Source organism: Aulonocara sp. 'chitande type north' Nkhata Bay, linkage group LG14 (genome assembly GCF_057382095.1).
Source record: "Aulonocara sp. 'chitande type north' Nkhata Bay isolate Kocher_YH1m ecotype deep benthic linkage group LG14, A_spYH_male_GT1.1, whole genome shotgun sequence".
Lineage (NCBI taxonomy): Eukaryota > Metazoa > Chordata > Actinopteri > Cichliformes > Cichlidae > Aulonocara > Aulonocara sp. 'chitande type north' Nkhata Bay.
The window spans coordinates 30260251-30287619 of NC_141357.1; the positions used below are offsets into that span (position 1 = coordinate 30260251).

The 27369-nt window shown below is 39.4% G+C and overlaps 1 long non-coding RNA gene across 1 annotated transcript in view; it reads right to left on the reverse strand.

Annotated features, from left to right (window-relative positions):
* Positions 1-26844, reverse strand: part of LOC147314909 (uncharacterized) — a 43859-nt gene extending 17015 nt beyond the window's left edge. The window contains exon 1 of the long non-coding RNA XR_015124728.1: positions 26478-26844. This is a non-coding gene — a long non-coding RNA (uncharacterized LOC147314909). The remainder of the gene's footprint in view (positions 1-26477) is intronic.
* Positions 26845-27369: the final 525 nt, after the last annotated feature.

Below are 27369 nucleotides of genomic sequence, written 5' to 3' on the forward strand. Positions count from 1 at the left end.
GGAACCATAGAGGGAAGCTAAAACCAACAGCGAAGGGATTATATTCAATTTGACAGGCCTAGATTGCTGCCAATTAGGTGTAAGGAGAATTCAATGAGGTTACATAAGAGAGTGAATACAGTACTCACCCCTTTTCGTCACTCACTCTGTGATGGGTGGCTGCTGATGTAACAAAACAAAATATCCATAAAAAGAATCAGGAAATGACACTGGCACCACAGAGGGACTCTAGACAGCGACTTATCCTAATTGGAGACGGAAATACATTTGTTCCAGTTTATTACATCTAACCTGCCTACTGCTTGTTCTCAAAGAGGCAATAACCTGGCCTATGGGAGTCTTTAATGTCAAGCACTGTCTGACTGGCTTATTCAAACAGCAGTGATGAAGAAATAGAGATGATTCCTCCCCTTTGTACTCCCTCATGAACCTCAAAGAACTGGAATTAAGTCCTGTTTTTACAAGCTAATGAGTAGTGCTGCCCACCTCAACATGCTGTACCATCAAGAGACGTATGCCTCTAGCTGAGAAGCAGGATTTTGCATCTACTATTGAAGTAATTTTAATTTTTTTTTTTTTACCATTTATGAATATGTTGATTTTTTTTTTCTTTTTGCATTTTTAAATTTTTTTTTTTAAATAAAATTGTACTTTTTTTCTTTAAAAATAAGAGAACATAGTTTGTTTGGCATTTAACATTTACACATAAATTAAAATGTGAAAGATATCTGTATTACTTAGCAACAATATAATTGCAGCTATACCCTCAGAATAGGTGATTCGCTCCTCAACCACCTCCTCCACCACCTCAGCTCTCGGAGATCCCTTCCCCCCTCATTCCCCCAGGTGTTCTTTAATAAGCACCTTTCTAAATAAGAACAAATTTGGAACAGGAGAGAGCATCCCCTCATGCCTCCATCCATCATTTTAATGAGCAGAGGTGTGTCCTGTTCTCACAATGAAGTGCAGGTGATTAAAGATCTTAAGTGGATACCCGGGCAGCCAGGGTTATTCACCCCATAATGACATGAATATGCACAATGAGGGTGAACTGTCTCTGGTCTGGTCCTTACAGTTACTCAACCTGTGTGCATATATGTGCATCTGAAATAATTCTATGTTGTATATTTTGGCCCTATTTCTTTCTACTGTCTGGCCAAAAAGGACCTATTGAGCTTTTGGACAAACAAATAATGACTCCATTAATCAAAAACAGGTTGCAGATTGGTTGACAATAAAAAATATTTTAACTGCTAGTTGCAGCCTTTACTGACTGCAAAAATATAATCAGTTCCAAGCTTATAAAATAAAAAGTTTTACCAGTAAAATAACTACATTAGAATTTCTATATTACTGAATTAAATATTTCTATACTATAAAAGTATAATTAGGAGGACATCAAAGCTTTTGCATGGTAGCAATTGATAAGAGAGAAAGATACTTTCTGTTCCCCAATCACAGGGTTCACCACAGCACCGGTAGCTCCCAGGAACAAACCGGGGATATTTCTTCTTGTTAGGAAAATGTGTAAACCACTGCACTATGGAGCCACATAGGGTTAAACTGTAAAAGGTAACGGTTGTAGGTAATTCCCAGATTCAGCGGCGACTTCACCAAATTTCAGGTGAGCCTGGGCTGCCATTAACTGGCTGATCACCTATTAGTTTGTGACATCAAAAGGGCAGGATGGATCTGACTAAGAAGCTCCAAACTAATTTGCTATTGTAAATCACAAGGCAGCCACAGAATCAAATCGGTTGCGTTGTTTGTCGGACTTTGTCCTCTCTACAGCTTAATTCAACTTCCATCAAAAATAGACTTGCTCCAGTGTTTTTTGGTGAGTGGAAAGCACTTCTGGGACACTGAAGTGCATCTAGTGGAATTGTAATTATTGTCTTGAGAGGGCACAAGCAACTCCAACAGGCACGCCACAGCCGAAACAATATGCTGCACTACGGCGTTATTTTTGTGCCACTATTCTGAGCGCACGTAAAAAAAAGTTTGTAGGTGCAAGTGTTGTATTTTGAGGAGAAATTTATTTTGAGCGAAGAAAAGCTGAATTTGAGGGAACAACATTCATTCCTGCGTGCAAAAAATTTATTTCGGTGTTTGCTATTATCCACACACACACACACACACACACACACAATAGCAGCCCCTCTCGCTCAGTTTTTGCATTTGCGCTCGCTCACAATGTGTTGCTGGCGCGCTCAACATTTCTGCCCGTGCGTGCTCAACTCTTTCTCTACACCGTTATATTTGTGCCATAAAACCAGCCAATCACAGACTTGGATGCAAAAAAATCTGATTGGCTGTTCTGGTCTCCAATCAGCTCGAAATGACGAAATGCAATATCCCAGAATCCATTTTGTCCAAAACTCAATCGAGGCAGTGGCGGAGGAACACAGAGTGGCAGAGTTTGAAATATTACTCTTTCTAGGTCACAAAATAAACTTTTAAGATATTTTCATGCGAGAACTTCAAATACCTGCTCGATTTATCAAGACATCACATATTTCTGTAAGTGCTCTAACGTTTTCGGAGATGCCTTGTTACCCACCAGCTGACCGCATAGCTGGACTGGCCATTGGGCATACCGGACATTTGCCCGGTGGGCCGATGATGATTTTTCATTTTTATGTTTGTTTGTTTTTGTAACGGTATAAACAATGAAAGGTGGTGGATTAGCCAATTGGTCATGATCAACTCTGAGCTGGACCAATTACAATACATTCGTATTGAAGGGAAAAAGAGTCCCGTACTTTAGCTAGAATGAAAAAAAGACAACGCTGGAGTTATTCTGTCTTTACGTTGCACAGCTGCCTCTTCTCCCCTCTTTCTCTCCCCCTCCCTCTCCTGTTGCTACTTCAATGATGAAACTGATCAATGATCAGCTGATCATCTCTCTTGTTTGTTTATCTCCCACATTGCGCCAGAAACAGGAAACCAGCGTATGTTGCGCTAAACAACAACAGCAGCATGTTCAAGCTTGATAAGCTGTTGTTATAATTTATTTAAAATTACTTTCTAGTATCAGCTGATGTTGGCTGGAGCCACAGCTGTAAAAGCTGCTGCTCATGATATCGGTTTGGAAACATGAAGGTGATACAAATCATACATATATACCAACAAGACAGTGTACATCACTGTCACAACAGCGTTTGTTTTAGTTCAAAGGCTTTATGGTTTTTCCTATAATACCTGGTGGTGTAGTCTATGATCTTTTTGTCAGTTCAGCCTTATATATTGTGTTTAACCCGAGTGACCACCCGGTCAGCTGGTGGGTAACAGGCATCTCCGAAAACGTTAGAGCACTTATGCAAATATGTGATGTCTTGATGAATCGAGCAGATATTAGAAGTTTACACAGCACCATTCTCGCATGAAAATATCTTAAAAGTTTATTCTGTGACCCAGAAAGAGTAATATTTCAAACTCCGCCACTCTGTGTTCCCCCGCCACTGCCTCGTTTGAGTTTTGGACGAAATGGATTCTGGGATATTGCATTTCGTCATTTCGAGCTGATTGGAGACCAACAGCAAACACTGAAATACATTTTTTGCACGCTGGAATGACTTTTGTTCACTCAAATTCAGCTTTTCTTCGCTCAAAATAAATTTCTCCTCAAAATACAACACTTGCACCTACAAACTTTTTTTTACGTGCGCTCAGAATAGTGGCACAAAAATAACGCCATACTGCACACCTGGTGAGATTCAAGGCTGACAAGGGAACCACAAAATACAAAATGATAGTGACTGAGAAGCTCAAACTCATCTGCAAAAGTCTTAATTTGCACCACAGGACCAGTAAACAAGTTTCAACTTCTCACATACTGCTATGCAATCAAAATATTTCCCAGTAAGAGGAGCAGAAGATCTATTGAAAAAATACAGTATTAAGGCAGTTGGGCACTGGATTCAAGGCATAAACAGTAAAAGAGGAGGGTCAGAACTTTTGAGTTTAAAAAGTTAAATCAACCTCAGTCCCCTCAACCTGCAGTCTTTTTAACTGCCAACAGGTGGCGACTCCCCTGGTTGCAAAAAGTTGCTCAGAAGTCCGAGTTCTTGTGCTCGCCTGCTTTTTGGCCTCAATAAAGTCATAATGGTTTACTAAGTCAGTCAGTAGTTTCAGATCATAATGAATCAAAATTTAACATTTTCTAAATTATTGGTCATTCTGAAAGTCAGAAAGAGGATTCCCCAGAGTCATTACCTAATGATTAATCAATCACATATCATTAAGAAGAGATTGTGTGGATCCACCCCTCGCTCGAGACACATATGGTTTCAAAACACCGACATTGTAAAGGCGAAAACACTGAGCTCAAAACTTAACAACAGAACTATTAACTATTAGGTCATTTTATAATGACTACAACCATCTTTTATAAGCAGTCTATGGTGACTGCAATGAAGAGATTACAAAACAAATCTAAGCAATTTTTACAAGTTCTAAGGATTGCAAAATACCAGCCATTGGGTTCACTGCCTTTGCCTAACTTTGAAGAGAACAAGTGAATGATTAAATTGCAGAAGGCAATTCCTTCTCAGTACTCTATTGCATGCATTACATTGCTTCCTGTGACTCTATACAGGAATATAAGCACACTAACATCTCTCCCTCCTTTAAATTCCCATCTTTATGCCTTCAGTGTTTCACTTTTTGCAATCAATAATTTAAACTGCTGTTGCTTTCCCAGCAGCCAAAAACTAATTTCTTTTGTGCACATTCAGGCTGTCTCTCATTTCTGATCGCAAAACTGCTTCATTAACCTCCTTCCCATACTAGAAGGTAATTAAGTGAACAGCTGTGCTCTGTCTGACAACTCATCTTATACTGTCACTACCCTCTGTGAAAACACCAGCGAGGAACCCATCATCACAGGTGCGCAGCGTTTAGATGGCTTACCAGCACCTCTCCACAGCCATTTACACTACAGCTGCAGGTCAAACGCCATCTCTTCAGACAATCAATCAAAACTAATTTAGGTTTAACAGTCTTACCAACCAGCTCATCACAATTACATGCCATTACAAAAAGAGTTGTTTATAATCAGTGTTAAACTCTTAAGCTCGTGAAACTTGTGAAAACTAAACTGATGAGAGTTATTGTAAAGGATGGCCGTCAGTGTGAGAGACTGCCAGGCGTAATGAGAGAGGAACCGTGGAAGCCTGCCAAATCCAAGTTGTGCGTGTTTTTTTTTTTTTTTAATAACCAAGAAGTAATCTGGATGATTTGTACATCCATTTGTCACTTAGCCAGTCATTCTAACCATCCTTATTTAGTGCTGACGGGTCTGCACAATTAACCCAGAGGAATATAGCCTCCTCATGCTGTCCCCTGGAATCTTTCTTCCCTCAGCTTTTTCTCTGCTTTGCTTCCGTAAGTTGATCTCAAAATCTAGCATTTAACACTACCAGTGAATCATGGACTTTATCAAAGTGCTTGTTATAATTATTAAACAGTTGTTGGCTCAGTGATGTTTACATATATATATATAATAAAGATTTAAAAAAGGAAGATAAAAAAAAGTGTTATTCAAGCAAAAAAACCCAAACACTTGCACAAAGATGGGTTATTTTAGATCGAATGCCAGCTGGTAGTATTTGTGAGCTATAAGACATGCCTTATAATCACCACTTTGATATCTCTACAGAAGCGACGTTAGAAGAGGAGGCTAGGTCAACCAATTACAGGCACATCAGTCAAAAGAGGACGTAGAATTACTTGTTTTTAGTTCCATTAATCAATATGCAGAAAACAAGGTCCAGACAATGTGTGGCTATAGTTCAGGAGGTAGAGCAGGTCATCTGATCTGATCTAATCTAATCGGTATGTTGGTGGTTCAATCCCTGGCTGCTCCAGTTTGCATGCCATATACCTTTTGGCAAGATACTAACCCCAAGTTGCTCTCAGATGCATCCAAAAGAGTGTAAATGTGTCAATGTTAGCACTTGAGCATAAAAAAAGTTCTTGTATGAACAGGTTGCTTGAAGTGCATGGATCTTTGTTTCATCCTGAGAAACACCGGCTAGTCATTGGCCTTCTTTCTTCCACTTAACATACAGTCTCAGGGTGCTGGATTTGGGGTAAAACCCTGCACAGTAATGAACTTTCTTGTCTTGATGTCACTGCCTCCTATTTCATTCTTTGGTCAGCTGATTATCCCAGCAGGGTATTGAATGACTCTCAGGACGTAGGTGTTGATTGTTCTTCTTGTTCTTTTCATTCACCTGACTCCTCAAGACTGGCCTTCATCTCTCCGGGTATTTGGTGGTTGCAGCTTTCCTAGTGATGTCTTCATGGTTCCCATTTGCCTGTGGGATTTCTCAGTGTCTGCAATGTACTAAAAGTAATAAGAAGGCAACAATTTCCTCAGTTCTGACTATCTTCCCTCCTTATTGCCATCTGACTACATTTCTCCAGTCCAAATGACACTCTGATATTACTGTAAATCCTAGTGGTGTGGATGAGAGAGGGAGAAAGAAAGTTTTTTTTTTCTTTTTAAGTATGTGAATGATTTATAACCCATTCCCTCAACACTAACATTAGTGCCTTAGAGCATCACACACATTACCCATTTTTTCAAAAAAGTTAGAGAATATTAATGAAAGATAATATTATTATTAGTTATTAATATTATATAATAATAATTTGGATTACTGTCATTTTATTTGAAATGGCCTGCACCCACACAGCATTTCAGATAATAATGACTACCCGTGATCACTGCATAAAGACCATTCTATGCTGCTGGTGACATAACCTTACTTTAATAACACCAGAAAACTCCACCACAATCACTTTCACCTGACTTTGAACCCCCTATACCCAAGACCACACACAGAAATTTTTGGTTTTACAAAAAACATTCAACACATTTAAAGTTGCTCTAACACATGAGATGATGTACAGTTACTGCTATGCATTAAAAAATAAATAAATAATCACGTTATACTTCATATGGCATTTCTAGAAGACTAAAGATAAGTGTGAAAATTCACTCCATTACTGCATTCTACTGAACTCCATTTTTTTTTTTTTTTTTTTTTTTTTTTTAAATATATCTACTGAATACATTTGTTTTCAATTGAACAACAGATTAAACCAATCTTTGGGTAGCTGCCCATCATTTGACGAATTAACTAATGCAATAATCACCTTAGCACTACCATCATTACACTGTTCTTTGGAAATGGATTTAACAATAATACTAGAATGGCTGATTTTGTGCTAATGCAGTAAATTAAATACATGCCAAGGTGCTTAATCACATTGATGCAACAGTCATGTAAATCCCATTTTGCCACACAGCAGTCCAAATAATTGATTTGCAACACTGGGTCTGCATTGACATAATACAACCTGCATTATTAAAGAGAGATAACTCAGAGATTGTAGAGCAATCTTTACATGTGCTCCTTGGTCCTTTATAGATTGTAACTCAGGCTCCTGCCTAATACACTACTTTTACTAATATGATTCTTTTCTGCAACATTATGAAAAAGTAAACAGATTAAAATCCTTATATACATAGTAGGCGTGTGAATTTACCTCCCACTCATTTCCCGGTGAAGTCAAACAATCCCACTGAAAGACCTTTAGTGTTAGTCAAGGTGTTTGTTAGACCCATAATTACAGTACTGGAAATAACCTTGAACCCGTGTGACTTTTCCTCTGGGCTTTGAATGCCCAACACAAACAGACAATCACAGTGCTCAAAAAGGCACATGTTTCCATAACAGCATCACCGAACACGTTCAGCAAAACACTGACATGACCAATCATGGAGGCCAAAAGTAAATGATGACAGACAAAAGGTCTGGCAGTGTTTGATGTTCACCAAGGGCACATAATGTGAATAAATTAGAGTGTTTTCTTAGTCAAATGACCTAGGGAGTGTTGGGTACTTGAATGGCGGGTGTTCTCCAGGCATTGATAGATGGAAGGTGAGGACAAGGGTGAGTGGGCAGTGGAGGTGTTACAGGGAGGGGAGGATCATGTTGGTGGAATTTAAAGGCTTTAGGCGCCTTTAGGATCAGCCCTCTCTCTCCCTCGCTCTCTTTCTCTCTCTCTCTCTCCATTGCTGACAGACTGCATGGTGGAGGTGAGACATCATGCTTTGTGTGGCCTTGGGGCTTTTTTTTCCTCCTCACATAAGATGGCTGAAGTGCTTATGTTGCCATCTTAAGCTGTTGTTTTACAGCCAGGCCATTCTTTCTCTTTTATGACTGTAACCTACTTGAGAGAGCAACCTTTCACCTAAATGTATCTTTTACTTGATATGTTTGTATTTTAACCAATTAATTTCATGTAGACAAAGACCTAGATTGCTAAAGACAGGGCAAAAGCATGTGACTGGCTTAAGGTTAGATGTTATTTGACTGCAGTGTATTTCTAAATCGTGTCCAGAGCTTGTTCTATCGATTATTATTTTTCTCTCTCTCAAAAAAGACTAATGAGCACACAGAATTCCACTAGAAAGGTTAATACAATATTGAAATGTCAGGAGATTAATGATATTGTTCTTTCTTCCTATGGTCTTGTAGGAGAGGGTGACAAATGTCTTGCCCTTTTCACTCCATCCCTCCCCATTTGTGATCTCTCTCTCTCTCCCTCTCATTCTCTTTGTTTCTTATTCTCCATCTTCCATTTTTCCTCCCTCCTATTTTCTCCTCCTCGTTCTCCTTCGCTGGCCATGGCCTCTAGATGCTAAGGACTTTCTCCCCTTCTGTCTGTCAATACTGCAGCTATATGCAATGACACAATGCAAGAGATGTGCTGTGCTGCACAGAGTGTGCAGTTGACAGTAAATGAATAGCATGGATCCATCTTAATTAGAAAGTAAAGAGACTTCTTTATAAGAATTCTGCCTTCATTCCAGACCAGAAATGTTTGTGTCCATGCGCCACACCATCAAACTGTTAATGTTCAGCTTTGTTGTATAGAGAAAAAAAACAAACAAAAAAACACATCTGTCTTACAAGAGCTACAGAAATAATATTCAGTGTTTTGGTACTTTTGCTGCAGATGTTAACTGGTATTATGTGTTCAGTGTTTCAGTGGTGCACATCTTGACTCCCCCCATGCTCCTGCAGTACCCTGGCATGGGGTCCAAGTTTTAATCAACTCTGCATAATTGGAGTGATTCCCTGTCTTGCTGTATATTTCAATCCATCTGTATAATTACGGTGAATTAAAATCTTTGTCAGAAGGAATGAGGAGGGAGAAGCCTCACACAGACTCCTTCCTACCAGTAGCCCCCCCCCACACACACACACACACACACACACACACACACACACACACACACCACCCCCCGCCCCATCACCTATACTGTAGCTCACACAATTAAACACCAGCTTGAGAGAAAGAGGAAATTACCTCCTTTGTCATCTCACTTTTCACTGGTGAGGGGCTAAACACGCACATGAACATCAACAGTAATTAATGCATCATGACGACCTGTGTACAGAATACACCTGATATCCCTCTACAGACTGCTACAGATTAACCAGTTAGCTTTACAGTTTTTACACAGTCACTGTCTTAGTGTTATTTCTGGCTGTAAGACCAGTAGTAAAAGCCACTGCAGGGAACTGATCTTCCTCTTTGCCATGGGGGCAAAGATGAAGAGACCATGACCAGCCGTGCCTCAGTGCAGTAATTGCATCGATGAGAAGGGAAGCAGTAGCTTGCAGGCAGGAATGGGTCATCATCACTCTGTGTGAAGCTTCCAGCCCTAAGGTAGGTCATTACTGCCGTGTGTCAATAGCTGATGCTGTTCTATGATAGAGGCCAAACTGACCTCCCAGGGTCATGTGATCACTTCCTGCCTGTTCTGACAATAACTAAGATGCCACTTTATCTTCTGTCTTTTGCGGGTGATTCTCCAAAATGGTTGAATATAATCTTGGACTTCCTGCAACTAGAAGAGAAATGGAGATGAAACCACTACATCTTTCCTCTACTCACCAGTCTTGGCATTGTTCCTTTGATAATGTCATTCGCATCCTAGTCATAGACTGATCTGTGGTCTACGTCTCTCTAATTTCCTCATCTCATCCATCCTGCGGCGGACAGCCGTTATCTCTTCTTCTATATGACCGACATCTGCAGAGTACGGCCAAATCACTTTACTATCCCGCAGGGAAACAATCCTCCAATAACTTCCAACTCCATCCAGGAAGTCCTGAATTAACCATGAAGCTGGTTTGCCAAGTCATACGCTTTTATTCATTTTATCAGACCTGCCTGATTGTTTGAGTAATTACTATTCTACAGTGTGGCTCTTTCCTTTATTACTCTGAATTCAAGCCAGTCGTGGTTCAGCTCTGAGGTTGCTGTAGTGTTTATGATGCAATTCACATGTGACGGGCTGCACACACAGGGCACAAAAAACTAACAACATAGTCATTATGAACGCAGTAATGATCACAGTTGTTGCTAAATAAATGGTCACTGTTCACCGTATAGCAGATTTATTCAGTAATAGAAAGTGGAGAATTGACGCCCTTTGTGCTTCTTTGTTAACGCAATCTAACTCATTTCTATCTTTTCTTTTCTTTCTTTTACTCCAAAACAATTGGTATTTCTCATTAGCAAGCCTTTTATGTAACATTTAACAATTACTTTGGCCTTTTCCAATTTTTCACCTGAAATCATGATCCCTTTGGTCCTCACCCTATCGAGCATACAACCTTTCCTCTTTCATCTCACCATCACTATCATGATGTCTGCAACATCTCACAAATTTTCCTCACAAAATGTTTCCAAAACCCACTGTTTAGACAATATATTCATAATCACTCAGGGAGACCATCTCCCATGACCAGTTGAGGTTGAGGGGAGAAAGACAGGACAAAAGACACATTGCAAAAGAGAGCCACACTTTAACAATAACTAATCATTAAATTCAAAGTGATGTATAAACATAAAGAGAATTAAAAAGGTGAGTGAAGAAGAAACACTCATCAGCATCAGAAGAAGCCCCAAGCATCCCAGGCCTACTGCAGCAAAACTAAGAGGGGGTTCACAGTCACCTGATCTCATCATATGATCTCACTATAAACTTCAATTCAGTTTTACTTATGCAGCGCCAAATCACAACAACAGCACCCTCAATGTGCTTTATTTTGTAAGGTAGACCCTACAAAAATTAAAAAGGAAAGCTTTAAGCTTTCCTTTAAAAGGAAAGTGGGTGTCTGTCTCCCAAATCTAAACTTTCACAGAAGAGGGGCCTGAAAACTGAAGGCTCTGCCTCCATTCTACTCTAGAAATCCAGGTCTTTATGTCTTCAAGATATTCCTGCAGTTTAACTAAATAGTGTGTGTCATCTAGGTTCATGGAGAGAGCTGGGTATCATCTGCATAACAATAAAAAATTAAGCTATGGTTTCAAAAGATAATGCCTAAAAAGTTGAAATACAAAGGGTGAAGGACCACTAAAGATGCAAAAAGTGTCCAGCAGACAACCTATAACCATATGCCTTTATTACCTCAACTCAACCTTTGAATGTAGAGGATAAGCAATTCAAGCTCCTCTCTATTTCTAAAGGAGGCATGAGCCTCAATTAGGGCTGTTCAATATAAAGATATATATCGGATGACGATATAAAAACGTCTATCGTTTCCTATTATGCTATCGTTTGTTTCATGGTGTCATAAAATAAACAGTTTACAGCAATATTTTTTCATCGTTTTGATGGTCACTGTAGTGGCTATATTAATTTCTTAAAGTTCTCTCTTTCTCTTATATTTAATATAACCACACTATGGACGACAAGCGCCTGTTTTTACGTGTTGTCGTTAGCAACAGTGACAGTAAAACCATAGCGTGGCTCCGCTGTCCGCTTGTTTATTTTCCATGTAAACCTTTCACAGTAAAGCTCAAGATCCTGTTGAGACTTTTCAAAATAAACTGAATCAAGTGAAAGAGTATGCAGAGAGTTTACAGATGAGAAGAAAAAAAAGAGCCGTTAGGTGCTAAAAAATAAACCTTAGATTCAAACTTTGAAAGAAAATGGTGGCCGTTACAACTTATGTCTAAAAATGTATAGTTTCATGCATCGGTTAAAACACTCGACTCCAGGTACACGACGCCCAGCTGTAAAAACTTCACGCAAGTCGAGTTGCCCGAGATTCACAGAATTTACAGAAAATATTACATTTTTGTGATTTATATCGTTGTCAGGACGATAAATGTCTTATATCGAGATATTAGATTTTTGTCATATCGCACAGCCCTAGCCTCAATCTAATTTTTTTAGTCAATACCCAGAGTTTGTGATCATCGGTGAGGGCATAGATCTGAGCTCTCTTTTCACCACGACACACCAACACAGCATTTATATCACTGAAGATACCACACCAGATGCTGCAGATCCTATGCCAATCGATCTGACATTCCACCACTCCACTTCCCTCACTCTTGAAAAAGACCTCCAAATCCTTAGGGTACTTAGGGTAGCAATGCATTCTAAGCTAAAAGTGACTCATGTCTTTTCCAAAATAGAACCATATCCTCAGACTTGCTGCCAATTTCATGCCAGCTGCCTTACAGTTAGCTGAAAACTACCCCAGCACAAGACGGAAGTCATGACCCGATGAAGCCAACACAACCATGTGATCAGCAAAGATGACAGAGGACAGCCTGAAACCATCGAACCCAACAGTGTACACCTCTGACTAAACCTAGAAACTCTGTCGATAAAATTGTAAAAAGGAAGAGAAAGAAAAATAAATCAAAAACACCAGACTGATAACTTCAAGTCTTACCATATGATTACATGAGGTTGACAAAAAACAAACAAGCAACAGTGCTTAGCTACTGTCCCAAATCAACTTTATATTTCAACTTTAAAGGTTTGGAGAAGAAAACTGCTGAAAAGTTGTGACGTGTTCATCATCTAACTCATCTAAGTTCACTGTGTCATCATTTTGGTTTCTTTAGTTTGGATCTGTCTCTCAGTTCGACTCCTTATTAAACACAAATCATTAGATTTCCCTTCAAATTCACATGTATTAATCTTATACTCAAAGCTACTGGTTGGATCCTCAGTTATACAACCATCAATCACCCGTGACTTATTCGCTAGTCGAGTCCTGTGTGAGTCCAAGGACGAGATGTGTGCAGCCAGCAGAAACTGCATGAGTTTGCGCAGCGGCAAGAAAGAGCAAAACAAGCTGCAAGTGAAACACGGTAGTCAGTTAATACTGGGTTACAGAGGCTTTTTTGAAAGCCTAATTTTCCAGCATCCAGGCTTTGTAGAGTTACACGGCTCTTCAAAGAATTGCACTATATCTGATAACCTGATGTTCCGTCTCTTCCTTCTGTATATCCTCTTAATCAGTCATGTAATGAACGACACTGGTGCTACAGTTTGGATTAATTATACATCAACCCAATTAGACACAGTACATCGATGCTACAGCTTTATCTGATTACAAGACCAATGGAAAGATGAAAAACTCTTCATATTTTACATAAGTAGGCCTTCTGTATCTCCTTGAGGACACAGAGTCGAAGCAAATTAGTGCAAATATTTTTCTTGGAAAAAGGACAAATCGCATGCTAAATTTTTTGTCACAAGTTGCGTTTTTCCAATTTGTGTTTGTAATTAGGGTGTGCAGGACCCAGACATCCAGCGGATAATCTGGCCTTTCTGTATTAGATGGGAAGTGGACCGTGAAAGTAATTGGTGAGTGGAGCACAAATTGGATCTAAGCGTGATGCGGTTTTTATTCCTCTGAGGCAATGTTTGCAAAGCGATTAGAACAATGCTGTGGCTGCACATTTTAAAAAAAACTTTATTACATACATTTTCACACATTTATGATTGAATGTTAACAGCTCCAGTAATCAACCTGAAGGTGGTAAGTATTATGCGAAGCTTACCATCAGCTGGGGAAAAAGGTTACGTTTACAATGGCGGCTTTGGCACTATGATAAATGACCATGGATCATAAATAAATAATAAAAATGAAAATGATTTTCATCGCTCAACTGTTTCAGGAGCATTCCAGTTAGGATTTCTATTAAATACTCCAAAATAAAGTGCCAAATCAACCACAGAGAATACAGATTGCAGAGTTGTTTTCTAAAAACTATAAAATCCAGAGGGACGGCTTATATCCAGTCCTGCTCCTGGAGACCTGTTGCATGATTTACCAAAAGTTATGTGAGGCAACTAACAAATAACATGATTAGACACAGATTCATTAGGAAATAGCACCAAATGGTAATGAGATCTTGTGCCTGAGCAGTTAACCACTGGGGATTCAGTAAGGCAGTAATAATCATACTTGTGCGACCAGAAAGCATAGAGACTGGATATATGTGCAGTCTGTGAACACTTCCCGCTGATAAATGGGGTTTTATCACTTCGGCAGAATCTTGGCCAGTATGCCTGCCTGAATACTGAACAGGACTATTGTGTAGATGGGGAGTGAGGATGAATGGCAAGACGATTTACTCTGAGGACAAGGAGGTGTGCAGGAACTGATGCCATTAAGCACGAAGGTGTTGTGCCAACATGAAGATGAATGTAAGCTCCTCTCTAGCTACAGTACAGTGGATTTTGGATTAAAGCAGGTCAAAGATAAACAAACTTCACATAAGGAAATTAAGAATGATTATCAGAGCCATTCTTTAAAACTAAAAAAAAGGAGCACATACTTACATTTCAGAAACTGGCACCAGAAAATAACTGCCACTTTTGCAAACTGAAATTACTTAAATGATTAATCAATTATTCAGATAGTTGGAAAAGTAATTAGTGTGGAAAAAGGTAATTGATATATCGACTAATCCGTTCGGCACATCTTAAAATTAGGGCTAAATCAATACTGGATTTTGAAGGTTAATGACAATACCAATATGTGAGTCAGTAAGAAAATTAAATTAAATGACTGTACATCACAAAAAAACAAAGTCTATAAATTTCTGTAGTACAGGTTTGGATGGGCTTGTATTTCTATAGCTAAAGCATTCAACTGCCCAACAGCAAGGGTATCTAGCTGTTTGAGGGGAAATGGCACTCCGGAAAATGTGCAACAACTACTATCCCAAAAAAACTCAGTTCTACAGTTTTGTTTAGATTCCAGGTGCCATTGAATCTTCTCTAGGAGGCTGTGTTCCACTGCAGCTCACTCAGTATTTACAATTTGATCACCACTCTTGCCATACCTCTGCATGACAAGAACAAAGAGGCAAGTTTCTTCACACTAATAAATAAGACAGAAACTGGCAGGTCAGCACAGTGAGGAAAGAGCAACCATGAAGGTGAACTCTTGATCAAAAGCAGAGAACTCCATTTCAATCTTAACAGTCCTCAAAATGTAAAGAGAACTTTCACCATCTACAATTTAAATGAACTCCATTTCCAGAGGAAAATCAAGTGCTAAAGCTTAAAGTCCCATATTTCTTCTTAACAGCTACATGGTCATTTTTGGACTGCCCTGCATTATTATTAATGATTTGGAAGATTAAGGCTTCTCTGGTGTGGTAGGCAACAAAAACTGAGATACAACCGTCACAGAGGGATTATAGTAGTGATGTAATGGTTCTGAAACCAAGACCAAATCCACAATACACGCACCACCAACCTGCTAAAGATCGTGGTCCTATCCGAACCACAGATTTGGAAAATCATTACACTCTGAGTCTCAAACAGTATACTACAGGTGGCAGCATTGTTATCAGTACTAATTGTTTAAATTGAGCTGTACCTAAAACACTTGAAAGTTTACATTATCAGCACCCTGCTGAGCTCACCACACCACATTTTGCAAATCTAATTGGTGGGGTTGAAAACTGGTGGGTTCTTCCCTGGTTGTGCTCTGTGCCTGTGGCAGTAAACCCCCATCAATTACCTGCTACAATCTGCTTCATGCTGAACACGAAGGAATGTGTCAACAACCCACAATACTGTTCTGCACACACATGAAAGCCTGGCCATCCAAATAGAGTAAAACCTCTGACAGCATAAATTACTGGGCGGAAAAAGGTGAAGGCGCTGAACATGTATCAACCCTCGTCTGCTGTCAAAGACAGCAGACAGGGAAACAAAGGAACCCACAGTGGCTGAGCAAAAAAATAGACAAGGATGTAAAATGTGCAGTTAGAGGGGATAAGAAGACCAGCCAGTTGTGCTGGACAAAACACTGGCTGACCAATAGGTAGAAAAGTCATACAGTAGCATCTTTTAAGGGACTTTCAGTAGGGCTCTGCAATATGACCAAAATCTCATATCCCGATATTAAGACATCTATCGTCCGATAACGATATAAATCACAAAAATTTAACATTTTCTGTAAATTCTGTGAATCTCGGGCAGCTCGACTTGCGTGAAGTGTTTCCAGCTGAGCGTTGCGTACCTGGGGTCGAGTGTTTTAACTGCTGCATGAAACTAAACACTAGACATAGGTTGTAACGGCCGCAGTTTTCTTTGTGAGTATTTATTACACAGCGTTCTGAGGGGAAAAGCCTGTTCTAACGTTTGAGTCTAAGGTTTATTTTTTAGCACCTGGCGGCTCTTTTTTTCTTCTCATCCGTAAATACTCTGCATCTTTCGCGTGATTCAGTTTATTTTTGAAAAGTCTCAACAGGATCTTGAGCTTTATTGTGAAAGGTTTATGTGGAAAATAAGCAAGCAGACACGCGGTGGTTTTACCGTTATGCTACCGTTACGCTAACGACAACGCATAAAAACAAGCGCTTGTCTGTCTGTAGTGTAGTTATATTAAATATAAGAGAAAGAGAGAACTTTAAGAAATTAATATAGCCACTACAGTGACCAAAATAATGAAAAAAATATTGCCGTAAACAGTTTATTTTGCGACACCACGAAACAAACGATAGCGTAAAATGCAACGATAGACGTTTTTAGATCGTCATCCGATATATATCGTTATATCGAACAGCCCTAACTGTCAGCTCTTATAATAGTGACTTCCTGTTCACCATGGTAAACAGGAAGCAAAAATAGCCTTCAGTCGTGTGTGGTGGCAAGACAAACAACTTCCAGCACAATCCAGTGTGCTCATTGTGTAGTTGTGGAAGAGGAGCTGTGGAACTGTTTGATGAGGGATATGTGTGGGTGCCTCTGCCATTGTTCGGCACAGTTGAGAATCATTTATCACAATAGGAGCACCTGGTGTTCAGAAAAAGCTTGAACAGAGCAGGAGCTGGAACACCACAACCAGAGCGTCTTAGCTAACAAAGAGGGCGAAAATAGCAACATCTTTTTCCGCATCTATCACTGTTCCTCTTCACATCTCACTCCCGCTCCTCTCTCCGGCTCAGCTTTTCCCTCCTTTTTTCAGCTGCTTTTAACATGCCTCCATCTCCCCATGTTAATTTGCTGCTTCAGTGACACGCATCATTGGGGGAGTCATTTCTAATAACCCCGCCTGCCCCCGTACAAGTGCCTTTGAGTCATGCGCTAAGATGTCATTCAAATTATTAAGCATAATGGTGAAAATGATGCATTTCTAAAGCTTTCCTTGCTTCCTGACATGACTGCGGTAAACTCAACACAGCTAACCAATCCGACATTTTCCCTACCCCCCCCCAACCCTCTTCACAGATAAACCCCATGTCCCCATCTCATCTTTTTGAGGAAGAGCACGTACTGGGGTGCTGAGGTAAATCATTTCATTTTCCTGAACGTTTTGCCACAAGAAAAATCTTTTTATTACTGAAGGATCTGTGTGTCACAACCTCCTCAGTGTCTTATCGCATGTCATGATGCACAGCTTCTCATTTAAAAGGGTTTCAAGGTAGAGGGGCTAGAGCTTTCTTTACCTTCTTTTCCCTGACCTGAGTCAAAGTAATTATTCATTCACGCAGGGCCGTCAGGGATGATCCGCATATGACATTTTCCCTTAGCTGCTTTGTTGTTGCAGATCCAAGGCAGAAAGATTGTCGGAGCCCAACATCTGCTGTTGTCTCCCTTAGCCTCAGCTCAGTACAACACATCTAGGCAGCTAAGAAAATAACTGAACAGAGCCACAGGGATTCTCCTTTTCTCATTTACAAACTTTTTAGCATAAGCAACACATGTGAGGCAGATGGCAAGCTCCAAACATACCCACACAATAATGTTTATTATTTCAGTTATGCGTTATGTTAAAGTAACACAAACCGAGATGCAGGACAACTTACTGTAATATGCAGACCATTACATGAGAACGTGTTGTATCGCTACAACCTGACGGAGAAACTGTTTTTCTTTGTCTCTGTTTATTTTCTAATTTCACAAATACAGCCTTGACTGCCTAGACGATGCCACGGTGTTCTGGATTAAAAAAAACAGAAAGCAGATGCCTCTGTAATAAAGACAATTAAACAAGCAGCTGCACCATCTGCCATTGTCCGTGACCAAAGTAATGAGTGGAAAAAGAGGTCTAAGAGGAATTTTGGGAAGGTAGCGATGTGCATACATTCTTAGGCTTATAAACGCCAAGGACCTGCAAAAGTGCCAAGATGGGTCAAACCACACTTATTTTTTTCCAATCTGTGTAATAAGTATGACAGAGGCTTTTTAAGCAATTAAGCAAAGATGACATTCAGCTTAAAGGACCCAAAACAGATTAAAGATGCAGGATAATATAATCTCTGGCATTAGTCATTCCTCCTCCTCTTCGTTTCCAGCTTTACTTCTGCCTCCTGCGTGGCCTGAGCCATAGAAGATAAGTGGTGGGGCAGTGTGTGACCTTGCCCATCTGGGGGTGATTAACTCATTATGCCTCAGAGAGTGGTGACATTCATGCTTGGAGGCCAGCAATTGTCCTCCTTCAAAGGAACAGCAGCAGGTGAAGAAGAGAGAACATTATCAGCAAGACAGGGAAAGAAAAAAAAAAAAAGAGAGTTTCAGCCTCACATGCAATGTAGCAGTGAGATTTCTTTAACATCTACAATGAGCATATATCGAATGAGGTATTTTGCATTGAATGACCATCTATCAAACTATTTCACATCTTGTTTAAACACAAATTAAACAGCTTTAATCTGTTTTCTATTGTAAAGCTTAGTGTTAATATATACAAGCATGAAATTATTACTGCAGCATTCAAAGGCAGGGTCAGAGTTTCGGTGAGGTTCTTGGCAAAGACTTGAAATCGTATGTGTTCAAGTGCTGCTGTGTGAAAAAACGTGAGCAAACTTGCATAGAAGTTACTAGATATGGGAAAGAAATGAAATGTTAGTCTGATGTGTTATCTGAGTGCATGTGTGGGCTGAAAAGGATGGTTTGGCATATTTTTCTGCCCCACTTCATTCAACCAGAGACAAAAGCTGGCCTTGGCAAAGCTGCTTCGTTTTCCTTCAGCGTGTTTTTCAAGCTGAAGGTTTTAGAAACGCTTCTTTCTTTGGTGGTCAGAATTTTATTGAACAGAGGGACACAGTGTGGTTCACAGTGAGAGAAATGATGTCTTAATGTATGTTGTTGCTGTTTTGTTTTGTTGTTTTACTTTGCGTATTCCTTGATTCATTTAAATATACACCACAGGAAATATATAATGCTACACAAAATTTTTAAAAAAATCTAATATGCTGGTACTGCCACACAGGCACAAGAGGAATCTTGGCTATTTTTGTCTTTACTTTTGTTACGTTATATAATAAATAATCTACTTTCGAATACTGTTGGACCTTGTCTTTAATTAACAACAATCAGACAAGGTTTTGGGGTGTCTCCCACTGTGTTTGTTAACACACATCATTAATCAAGGGGGGGTTCCATTAAGCAGGTCACTCAGGATCATGCTAAACAATTAAGCTTTGATTAAGAGATTGCTCATCAAGTCATCCCACTAGCAGCCACTGGCACATTTAAAACCCTTAGGATAGGATGCTTTCCATCTACAGCCCTTTACTTGGAAACACTGGTGCTAGCAGTCGATTACAAGTGTACTTAGCTTCAAATATCCTGGGGTAAGCAGACAGACATATCCACACAAGCTATTCAAGTTAGCAAAGTAATAACAATGCATGTAGTAGTTTCTTTTCAACTGCTTCTACCTTCCCTAGATGCCATTACAATACATGACAACCAACTGCTGCTTATTTTTGCCACTGGCACATTTAAAACCCTTAGGATAGGATGCTTTCCATCTACAGCCCTTTACTTGGAAACACTGGTGCTAGCAGTCGATTACAAGTGTACTTAGCTTCAAATATCCTGGGGTAAGCAGACAGACATATCCACACAAGCTATTCAAGTTAGCAAAGTAATAACAATGCATGTAGTAGTTTCTTTTCAACTGCTTCTACCTTCCCTAGATGCCATTACAATACATGACAACCAACTGCTGCTTATTTTTGCCAACAGTTTTCTTTTCTATTGAATAAAATCCCCCAGCTTTCATGAACATCTCTGCTCTAAGCTTGTATGAATAGTCCTTTTTGAAAAGACTGCAAGGTGAAATGTAACGCCTCCTCCCACTCCACACCTAACTGAACCACAAATCTCAAGGAGAGCAGATAAGTGAAGAGAAAGGAAAGTGTGGGCAGGCAAGGGTGATGTGATAAAGAAGAGTGTGGGATGGAAAATTAGCCAGAAGAGTTGAATAGAAAGATGAACTCTGGGTATTCAACACAGAGAAATAATAAATACTGTTCATAATCTAAACTGACACATTCAAAACAACTTAAACAAAAAGAGAATTTTAACACTTGCAGCATAATTGCAAACACTAACATTCCCATTAGCTTGACTGCTAATTAGCAGCACTAAAATATAAAAGAAGGTTCGGTAATTACCAATCTAATAAGCGATTTGTAAAAGCAACATAAAACAAGTAGCAAGCTCCCACTGAGGCTTAACTGTGGGACACAATTGTTAAGCTGATGATGACTGTGATTAATGTATAACAACAGAATGGACAGAGCTGTTGTTGTAGTAAACATATTGTAACCTGCATCAATTTTGAGACTGAAGTCCATCCATGTTTACACCTCCTACCAAGGATCCTGGGCGTCAGGCAAAACAGTGACATGGCATCTAAAAATCAAGATTGTCATTATCATTACCATTACCAACATTACCAGTTAGCTGGATAGTGACATGGCTACTACCCATTGGTACAACTTTATCTATTACAGCTTCGGACCGGAAGGCGTTGCAGAGGGTCGTGAAAACTGCCCAGCGCATCGCCGGAGCACCACTTCCTGCCATAAAAGACATCTACAGGAAGCGGTGTCTGAAAAGGGCTGGGAAAATCATCAAAGACCCCAGTCACCCATCACATGGACTCTTCACCCTCCTGCCCTCTGGGAAGCGCTACAGGAGCCTCGGGACTAAGACCACCAGGTACCGGAACAGCTTCTTCCCCACAGCCATCAGACTCCTGAACTCTGCCTCCTGACATCTGACCCACATTAACACATGGACTGAACATACACACACCCACAATGGACAACTGTACCCTCAAACACACAATAATAACATGGACTGAACCACCACTCACAACCACTAGCACTTTATATAGCCTCTGTAGGAATTATATCTCACTTATCTTAACTGCACTACTGTAATATACTCACATATCTATATTATTGCTAATATATATTGTAATACATCTATATCACTAAAGCACTTCTGGATGGATGCAAACTGCATTTCGTTGCTCTGTACCTGTGCATGTGCAATGACAATAAAGTTGAATTCTAATTCTAATTATCAATAGATAATAGCATAATGCAAAGATGGCGAAACCATGGGATTAGTGGGTGGGAATTATTAGGGCTGAACGATTATGGAAAATAATCTAATTGCGATTTTTTGCCCCAATATTGCGATTGCGATGCGATATGCGATTATTTTTTAAGGTCTTTGTCTTCTGTATTATTAAACAAAGACAAGCAATACATCATATAGTATGGCCAATACTATATTACATTAATTTTAAACTGTTCTTTCCTGGAAGACAGACCTCTGTTATGATGACATGAGGTGATGCATGAATTGATGACTGACATTTTTATTTAACTTCTTCAATCACAACAGTATATTTGAACATACACAATAGTTTATTTTTAGCTTACAAACATCTGAGCATAAAGTGCTGACAAGGAACCCTGGTGTAAACATTAAAATGAAAGTCAGTACAATGTGCAGATTGCAGAAATATACATAAAAAAAAATCAGTGGCTTTACCACACTCAGTTTTTCGACATCTGTGAACTACTAGACAGTCATTCAATTAAAAAATAATATTAAATAAATAAAACATAAATAAAAAATACACACATCTTACTGATCTCTGCAGTCAGTAACATTACACATAAAGTGCAAACATAATAGCAATTGTATAAACACACACACAAACACGCCTTTAAAGTTTAAAGGCGTGAAATTGGACGGTCTAGTTCTGATTAGCGTCACCGCTGTCTCGGTGGAGTTTAATAAACTCGGCCGTCTGCTTCTTGCTATCTAAAATATAACCAGACACTGGTGTAAATTCTCGACTGTCTCATACTTCTGTTTAATAAGTTTTCTGTTTGACGTTTAGTCAGCTGTGTGAAAACCAAGGAGGAACCCACCCGGGGGATTAATAAAGTTTTATTTTATCTAATCTAATAACTTTAATCTCAGCCAAACCGATTTACTCACGAACAAACAAAACACTGAAAAAAGCCCAACAATAACATTTTTAGGTTGTCTAAGTGACTTATATATTACGTTTAACCCGAGCAGCGAAACTCCGCGGTGATCTGAAAATGATGTGCCGGGAGTTGTGCCGTTCTCGGCCGCATCAGTAACCCTCGAGCTCCCGGCTAGCTGTCGAGCTGGTGGGTAGCAGACGCCTCTGAAAACGTCGAAGCACTTTTGCAAATATGGGATATCTTGATAAACCGAGCAGATATTTGATGTTTACACAACTACTTTCTCGCCTGAAAATATGTTAAAAGTTTATTTTGTGACCCAGAAAGATTAGTATGAGTAATTTTAAAACTTAGTAGCGGCCGCCATTGCTGGAAACTGGAGTTTGGCTGGGCCGCGCTATGAATTCTGGGATATGGTAGTAATTTGGACAGCCTTATAATCGCAGTATAATCGCAGCCTTTGCGGTTAGAAAATTGCACTTGATCATGTCGCAATATTATCGCAAATGCGATATATCGTTCAGCCCTAGGAATTATGCAGTATATCCATTCACAAAAGAGTAGTGAGAAAGCAAGGGGTAGCAAGCTAGCTGTATTTTAGTTCCTCTATATGAATATGGCATTTGGTAGTTTACCAGAAAACAGTACAAACTAATATACAACCAAGCTAAATTATAGCAAACCCTAGGATCCTTGCACACTTCCTTAATTCTGACCTTTTTTCCATGTTTATTTTTTTAAACCATTCAAAGTCTGGTTTAGAGTAGTGTTGTGCTAAGCTAGTTGTTGTTTAATGTTTGTATTCACTCTTTAATCACCATATGAGAAATTTCTGGTTTGTTTTGCTGCAACTGTCGAACAAATATAACAAGAACAATAAAAACATCACAGTTAAGAACTTAAAGAACCAGAAATAACTGCAGCGAAAGTTATTGCAGTGATATTATATCATCTGGATTTGTTCAACAGAGTGATGTTGCAAGTATAAACAGCCTCTGGGTGTGAGACTGTACCTGCATTCTGATGATACTAAGATCTATTCACCATGAAGAGGGTGTGATGCATCGCATGTTTTTAAGCTAATGTCAGCTAGAAATGCACAATAGTCACTGTAGTAGAGCAGGAGATGCATTAACATCACATCCTTTGGAATTTCCTGGTAAATCTGTTTTCAACATTTGCTTTTAAATACTTGTGCTTGTCTTTCATATCAGCCATACATACTGTTTTCCCGCATGTCAAAATTATTTATTCTGTTCACATGTTAGATGCACATCAGGATCAGATCACCTTACTTAGGGTCCATATAAACAATGAAGTTCTAATCCAGATTTTAATCAGATCAGATCTAATATTATATTATTTCTTCCCTACATTTTTAGGTTGGGTTTTTTTTCCCCTTCAATTAACTGTCAATGAATTGGGCAGAAAATCAAGTTTTCTACTGCCTGACAGTCAGAGACATCCTGGCCAGTTTACCATCCTCAACATTTTCATTTTCACCAACACTGTCATTACAGACTACAAGTCCTCAGACCCACATCTCAACAGCACCCATTATCAGAAGTACTATGCAGGGATAGTCTGTTTTGTAAAACAAGCTCAATATGTGGAAGTGCTGGTCAATAACACCATGTTTTCATTCAAACAATTGGAATATTATATAGCCTCTGAAGTCATTTATCACATTCGGTGCTACAATGGGAATAAACAGAGATACAGCTTGACAGACAGAAGAGAGCGACAGGGAGAGGGATGAAATGCTAATTTTTGCCGCTTGTCCCACACAGCTGGTCTAACTGTTTGACATGTGTGATGAATGGTGTTGCACTGGTACTGCTGGCCTCTCACCTCCACTCATTGTCACCAGTCTAGAGACAAAGAAGAGGAAAAAAGCTGGGGGGGGGGGGAGAACATCCTGCAGCACAAGCAGCAGAAGCAGTAGATGCTTCCTTTCATCGCCTCACACACAAACGTGCGCACACACATGCAGACGCTCCCTTTTCCCCACACAAATCCACTGGTACCAACATCAAAGCGCACACACATTCAAATGCACACTCACTCCTGTTATCACTCCTGTTATCACACCCTGATAACTTGTATCCTACTGCAGTATGTATTTGCTGAGCAAAGCCTTTTTCTTTCTGGCTGCTTAACCAGTTTTCGCTCTCTCCAGACCGTCTCCACCAACGCCTGATGCAACAATTACAACCATATGAAACCAAGGGCTTCTGGGATTACGCGAAAAAACAGGTATTCCACCATAAACTGCATATTTGCTACACATCCCATTGCAAGAGAGAATGAATAAGAGGTGAAGTACACACTGGTAAGCAGCTGGAAATAAAAAATGGGACTGGAAGGGGAAAGTTGCTTTGTTGGCAAGGAACAGAGCAGTCATTACTCGTCCTACCCCCCAGGCACAGGGAGAGGAAGAGCTGCGAAACAGCAGCGCTTGCCTCCCAGTCTGCACTGATGGGTTTGTTTAAAAGGTCAGGATAGATCGGTGAACCTTTTTCATAAATATGAATGCAAAAACCTCTCAACCATTCCAAGGAAATATCATGAAAATGGGTTATTTACACATTATTCTTTGATTCTGTGTGGGGGGGTGTTTTAAATTTTATGCCTTGCTGTTCCAATATTTCATAAAGAATTTTTATCTCAACGCTACATGAATCTGTTCTATGACCTTATGTCAATAAAATAAATCTTTTTTTTCCAGTGCTTTTCCAAAATAATACAGTTTAACACCAGAAAAACATGATTAATGTATGTTTCCTGCCATGCCTATAATAGTGCACAGGAGATTATAACTGCGACAACTGTGAAAATGAAGGTAAGAGTTAAATTAATGGAAGTAAAGCTATATCAAAAACTAAGTTAGCAAGTATAAGTAAGATGATCTGTAAAGCCTGATATTTTTAAAGCCTCTGCCACGACACACCAAAGAGAAACTGCAGGGCTCGATCTCCCACTGCACCATGAGTCCAAACGCTCTGACAGATAACCAAACAAACAAATACATAAATAAACTCTTCAGGCTTCAGTGTCACTAAAGAAAAAAAAAAAAGAACCAGTATTAGAGAGAAACTGGTTGTTTTTCTGCATAAGTATGTTTTTCAGATGAAGGAGAGTCAAGAAAAATCCGGCAGCAAGAAGAAAGTGAGTGCAAGATGAGAGGCGGGGGAAAAAAAGAACACTGATATGAGTAATTGTTGACATTTATGAGCAACTGAGGAAGTAAAGAAGTTCAAACTGTTAAAAGTGTCTGCTTTACATAGGCCATAATCATTCATGGCGAGAAACCACGCATGAAGTATCACAAGCCTGCACGAGGCATAGATCAGTGTCCAAAAAAGATGCAACTGCAAATGTTCAACCAGATTTACAAGATGAAACCAAAAGTGGTTGATTTCAAACTTAAGTATCAGATTTCACTAATTCAATAACTGGCGACAGCCTCAATTGATTTTGGCACATCTTACACGTTTAAAAAAAAAAAAAAAAAAAAAAAAAACAACGTGTGGCTGGCAGTTAGCAATTAAGTAAATAATAACCCACGGAAGAATAGTGGGAAAGGAAAAAACAGATCAAGCTCCTCTTGCATAAGTATTATTAAGCAATTGTTTAATGGAGTCATCACTTTTGGCAGAATGGAGCATAGATTACACAAGGTCCTTGGCACCAACTAATTTAGCATTGGCTAAACACCAAATTTTTACTTAAACTGAAAACATCTTAGATGACGTAAAAACTGACTACAAACTTCACCCACTTCTCAAGCTTTCTACTTGTCGACGATGACCCAACAGGTACCCATTTAACAAACAGTGTCTCATTATCGTAGTGGATAGTCTTACCTCAAATCACGTGTCCTCTGCTCAACCAGCTCTGGAAATAATATCCGACTTCTGTGTGAATCCCGCTGGGCATTTTCAAGAACATGGTTTCGATAACTCAGAAGTCCTAAGCCAACATGCGCAAAATTCGGTATTTTCACATCGTGTCTCCACTGGCAGCTTTACAGAAATTGTCCTACTTTCATTTGAAACTGAAACTTGAAACATTTGACTTTTAGTATTTGTTGACCACTTGCGTCACGTTAGACTCATAAATTCCAGAAATGTGGGCCTCTTGCCCCCCCCCTCTTAGCCTCAGATGCACGTGACTGAGAGTGTTTGGTCTCGTGCTTGTTGTGCCAAAAAGCGATCGCCTGCCAAAACCTGATTTCCGGTATTTGACAAAACTGATTGCTCGTATTTAAACTGCTATAAATAACTTGTTGGTCTATAATATGTCAAACATATGTCAAGTGTATCCCTCATGAATGACATCAACTCAGCTTGAGCTGTAAACAACATTCCTGTAACAAGGTAGAAGCCAATCAGTTTTTGGCAGTGACTTTTATTTATCCTTTATTTATCCAGTTAAAAAAATGTCGTTGACATTAAAAATGTATTTTTTAAGAGTAATCTGGACAACAGGACAGCAGAAATTGCAATAAATATAACAATAGTTCTGTAAACATATTCTAAGTGAACAAAAAGGACCAGATTGGTTATGGTAAGTACAATAACACAGAGTTATAAAGATACTTGAAAACCAGGTAATTTAATTTTTTTATATATAACCCCTTTGTAAACCCTTTTCACCGAAGTCTATTTACCAACATACGTAAAATATAAAAAATACACGGAAACATTGGAAATCAGTTTTAGGCAGCGATCACTAGGCCGCTAAACTGCTGACACC